A 6,000-nucleotide genomic window follows, 5' to 3' on the forward strand; every position below is an offset into this window, starting at 1 on the left:
CAATATGGGAATGAGGCTTGGTTGCGATACACGCGCACTTCCGGTTTCCTAATCACGGCCTTTTTATTATTTCACATCACAGCTCATAGCCACCCTATACATCTCATTGATTTTAATGTCCAGCTGATTTTTACTTATCGTGGCCATCAATTTTATGTTACCTTTTCATCACAGCAGCCACCATAACATACATTCCATTTACTTCCGGTTTATGCTGTGTGGTTTACGTTCCACACAGAGGCTTGGAGTGCAAGCTGCAGCGCCATCTTGGATTCAGGAAGTGCTGCTTGAGATTGCTGATTGTTGATGGTGAGTCAGATCCTCATTTGATTGGTTATGGATACATGGATTATATATATATTGGAGTGGGCTACAGTGGAGAGATACCCAGACGATGTGCTTTGACCACGAAACGCGTCGGGAGGACTCCACTGTCGCCTTATTTGTATGCAAGAGCTCTTTTTCTTCCAGCCAAATGTAAGTTTGTCAGCTGTGAATAAATACATAATTTTTATCATACGGAGTTACGCTATGTGGCCACCCCCCCTCTTTTTTCTTTTCTTTACGCATTATTATCATACTGAGTATATTGGCCTTGGAAGTCCAGCACCAACACAGCTTCCGGCTTGTTCCTGGGGACCTACTCCATCCATAGATACTGCAACCTACTGGGCTCATGCTTCCTGCCAAAGATTGCCTTGACATCTGTCATACAAAGCCTTGATCGATCTCTTTTGGCATACGCCATCAGTGGTCAATCAGTTCCGGTAAGCCTGCACTTTTTTCGGTGGTGGGACTGTCACGGTACTAAGTCACAAACTTTTTTTCCATTCACCTGAAGGATTTGTTGATGACAACGATTTTTTGCTATATATATCCAATCATCTTATTGGACTTCACATTTCACTTTGATATTACATTAGGTGCAATAGACGTTCTTGTCAGGTTGGCACTGCTCCCATCACTTTTATGGACTCACATATAATTTGTTTTGTGTTTCACATTTATTAATGATTTATGTGTTTTATTTCATTACACACCATATGGTATTTTGATATTCACCATATCATTTAAGCGCTACACTTATGTATTCAGTTGTTACATGTGGGTAGGATAGGCTTCTCTGAAAAGGAGGGTTTTCAGGGATCCTCTAAAAGCTAATAGAGAAGGAGATAAACGGACAGATTGGGGGAAGGAGTTCCATAGGCTTGGAGAGGCTCTGGAAAAGTCCTGGAGACGAGCATGAGAGGAAGTGATGAGAGAGCTAGAGAGCAGGAGGTCTTGAGAAGAACGAAGAGAACGATGGACGTCATTTACGTTCACGTCGAAACCAATGACGTCCTTGCGGCGTACTTTGGAGCAATGCACACTGGGAAATTCCACGGACGGCGCATGCGCCGTTCCGCAAAAACGTCAATCACGTCAGGTCACAGTAGTTTTACATAAAACACGCCCCCCTGATCCAAATTTGAATTAGGCGGGATTACGCCGGCCGATTTACGCTACGCCGCCGCAACTTTGAGAATACAGCACTTGCCCGTGTAAGTTGCGGAGGCGTAACGTAAATCAGATACGTTACGCCCGCACAATTTTACGCGGCTCTACGTGAATCCGGGCCCTTGTGTCTGCATGTTTTACTATTATGAATTTGAATCAGAGGCAGAATGGTTTTTTCTCTAGAGTTGTGCTAGAGGCTTAATCCTTATCAAGTATGCCTGTAAATTGTGCAAAAGTTGTGAGTGTCTGCGCTGTGATTAAACTAATGGAGGGTGGACAGAGAACAGTGGTGGTGAAGGGAAGGGGGTGTTGGAATTGGGAAGATAAAGCGTGTTAAGATGCAACAGGGAATAACCTACAAAAATGGTGAATCAATCTGGTCCTGACTGGACTGGGTGATGAAACACAAAATCAAGCAATAAATGTGTAAAATGTGTGATATACCTGATGTATACTACAAATGACTGTAAAATAAACAGTAGTGAGTGGAAACTCAAATCAGTGAGAAACACAGTAAAGTGCAAAAGTGACTTGAATGGACAATGAGTTAGGTGCCAAAGTCCAATAAGTGAAGGAGTGCAACCCAATTCAATCCACGGATCGTGCAACCCACACCATTAGGTGAAATAAGGGCTTACCTCCTGATTATCACTCACATATAAAATGGCTTGCTAGTACTTCAGCCTCTTGTTTGTTGAGTATCCTCTTACCAGATCACAATATTTTGACCATACATGTAGGGGAAAGAAATGTATATATATTGTAGCAAAAGCCTCCTGCCACTCAAAGAAAAAGGAAAGGATTTCTCAAAGATGCAGTGGGTAAGTATACACTTACACAACTCACACTATGTGTAAGGGGAAGGTGCCTGTCTCCACGAGCGCCGAGCTCGTATCCTGATCTTCTCACTGTCAGCACTCAGCTCCTCGGATGTCCGTGAAAGCGGCCGCTCATATCCGAGTGAGGGAGCAGAGAGGGGAGAGGAGAAGGAAGAGAGGGGGGGCGTATCGCGTGGGACTGCACAGCACAGCAAAACTTTTAATGAACCAGTAAAATGAAATAAAAAACTCACATTGAGCAGTATCAAAACGGTCGCACGCGTGTTCTGATGAAGTCACGTGATGTGACGAACACGCGTCGGGACACTAGAGTATTGATTGGGAGCAACACCTAACGGACGGCAGACGAGCGCGGTGCTCGTAGGAGATGCGACCATTTTGATACTGCTCAATGTGAGTTTTTTATTTCATTTTACTGGTTCATTAAAAGTTTTGCTGTGCTGTGCAGTCCCACGCGATACGCCCCCCCTCTCTTCCTTCTCCTCTCCCCTCTCTGCTCCCTCACTCGGATATGAGCGGCCGCTTTCACGGACATCCGAGGAGCTGAGTGCTGACAGTGAGAAGATCAGGATACGAGCTCGGCGCTCGTGGAGACAGGCACCTTCCCCTTACACATAGTGTGAGTTGTGTAAGTGTATACTTACCCACTGCATCTTTGAGAAATCCTTTCCTTTTTCTTTGAGTGGCAGGAGGCTTTTGCTACAATATATATACATTTCTTTCCCCTACATGTATGGTCAAAATATTGTGATCTGGTAAGAGGATACTCAACAAACAAGAGGCTGAAGTACTAGCAAGCCATTTTATATGTGAGTGATAATCAGGAGGTAAGCCCTTATTTCACCTAATGGTGTGGGTTGCACGATCCGTGGATTGAATTGGGTTGCACTCCTTCACTTATTGGACTTTGGCACCTAACTCATTGTCCATTCAAGTCACTTTTGCACTTTACTGTGTTTCTCACTGATTTGAGTTTCCACTCACTACTGTTTATTTTACAGTCATTTGTAGTATACATCAGGTATATCACACATTTTACACATTTATTGCTTGATTTTGTGTTTCATCACCCAGTCCAGTCAGGACCAGATTGATTCACCATTTTTGTAGGTTATTCCCTGTTGCATCTTAACACGCTTTATCTTCCCAATTCCAACACCCCCTTCCCTTCACCACCACTGTTCTCTGTCCACCCTCCATTAGTTTAATCACAGCGCAGACACTCACAACTTTTGCATTCTTTTTTGTCCTTCATTGGAAAGGCTTCCTTTTTTGTTTGCTGCAGTGTCCACCCCCAGTTTTACACTCCCTTTCCCTTGCCACTTCATCGTCCCCACACTTATCCATCACAGCGCAGGAGTACCACCCAGTTCTATGCCTGTAAATTGGCACGTTTTCCCCATGTTTAGAACTGTCCCTGCACAAAATGAAATTTCTAAAGGAATAAAAGCCATTTAAAACTGCTTGTGGCTGTAATGTAATGTCGGTCCCGGCAATATAGATGAAAATTATTGAGAAAAACGGCATGGGTACCCCCCTCCCAGCCCATTACCAGGCCCTTTGGGTCTTGTATGGATATTAAGGGGAGCACCGCCCCCAAATTTAAAAAAGATAAGGCGTGGGGCCCCCAAGCCCTATATACTCTGAACAGCAGTATACAGGCAGTCCCCTGGTTACAAACAAGATAGGGACTGTAGGTTTGTTCTTAATTTGAATATGTTTGTAATTTGTCACCCCTGTAACATTTGTTTTGTTGTCTGTGCCCCTGTTCAGAAGATTTCACCTCACTTTCTATCCCAATGACAAGGATTGGTGATAAAGTATCAGTGGAGACACCTTTTCCCCATATTAACTCTTAAAGGAGAGAATTCCCCTTCCTAGGGGTAGATTTCCTCTCACTTCCGGTTGTCTCCCTCGGTTTGTAAGTAGGAGTCGTTTGTAAGTCGGATGTTTGAAAGTAGGGGACCGCCTGTATATACTATACGGCCTACCTTATATACTCTGCAGAAAATTGGGCCTTAGGTGTTGGTGGTACCAGAACACTGTAAGCCCTCTCACAGTTACTCATGGTGGGCGCTGGAACGGGCCCTTCTGTGAAATATTATAACAAGAATTGTAATTACATGCCCTTGTTGAACAGGGGCAGAAAAATTGGGCCTTTGGTGGTGGTGCCACAACACTGTAAGCCCTCACAGTTACTCTTGGTGGGCGCAGGAACGAGCCCTGCTGTGAAATATTACAGCAAAAATTGTAATTACATGCCCCTGTTAAACAGGGGCAGAAAAATTGGGTCTTAGGCAGTGGTGGTGGCACAACACTGTAAAGCCTCACATGTACTGTTGTTGAGCGCAGAAACGGGCCCTGCTGAGAAATATTAGATCAAAAATTTTAATTATTCTGCCCCTTAACAGGGGCAGAAAAATTGGGCCTTAGGCAGTGGTGGTGGTGCCACAACACTGAAACTCCTCACAGATACTCTAGTTGAGCGCAGGAACGAGCCCTGCTGTGAAATATTACAGCAAAAATTGTAATTACACGCCCTTGTTAAACAGGGGCAGAAAAATTGGGCCTTAGGCGGTGGTAGTGGCACAACACTGTAAAGTCTCACAGATACTGTTGTTGAGCGCAGGAACGGGCCCTGCTGAGACATTTTAGATCAAAATTTGTAATTATGCTCCCCTGTTAAGCAGGGGCAGAATAACTGGGCCTTAGGCAGTGGTAGTGGTGCCACAACACTGCAACCCCTCACAGATACTCTAGTTGAGCGCAGGACCGAGCCCTGCTGTGAAATATTACAGCAAAAATTGTAATTACACGCCCCTGTTAAACAGGGGCAGAAAAATTGGGCCTTAGGCAGTGGTGGTGGTGCCCTGAAACTAAAATATTCTTAGAAGCTATCAACATGAACATTGAGGAGGAATAGGATAGTCACTCAGCATAATAGGATAGTCACTCAGCATAGGTAGTCTTCAAGGGATCCCACATCCATAGAAAAATCAATCGGTTACATCAGCATCAGATGCTTGGTAGCTGGTGATCCAAGACTGATTCATTTTTATGAATGTGAGCCGATCAACAGATTCTGTGGACAGGCGCACTCTGTGATCGGTAACGAAGCCTCCAGCAGGACTTAATGTGCTTTCAGAAAGAACGCTGGATGCAGGACAGGCCAGTAGCTCAATTGCATATTGTGCAAGCTCTGGCCAGTGGTCCATCCTCAAGACCCAGTAACCCAGTGGATTTTCTGTTGGAAAGCTCTTCATGTCTGATCTTGGCCCTAGGTATTCCTGCACCATGTAATTCATATGCTGGCGATGGTTGCTGGAACTGATCATACCTTGGGGCTGCGGACTGAAGAATTGTCTGAAGGCATCGGTCAGATGGCCACCTTCTCTACCACTCTTTCTATGACTGAACGAAGCCTCAGCAGCACAGTGTGCAGCACCAGGAAATTGTAACCTCCCAGGCTCTGGAAAAGCATTGCATAAACCTTTCTGCAAGGCCCCTCGAAGATGTTTCATCCTCTACTCCCTCTGCGAAGGCTGGATAAGTTCTGCAACCTTACCCTTGTAATGTGGATCAAGAAGGGTTGCCAGCCAGTAATGATCCCTCTCCTTGATACCACGAATCCTAGGGTCCTTTTGCAGGCTTTGCAGGATCAGGG

This window comes from Rana temporaria, chromosome 3, assembly GCF_905171775.1.
Source record: "Rana temporaria chromosome 3, aRanTem1.1, whole genome shotgun sequence".
Classification (NCBI taxonomy): Eukaryota; Metazoa; Chordata; class Amphibia; order Anura; family Ranidae; genus Rana; species Rana temporaria.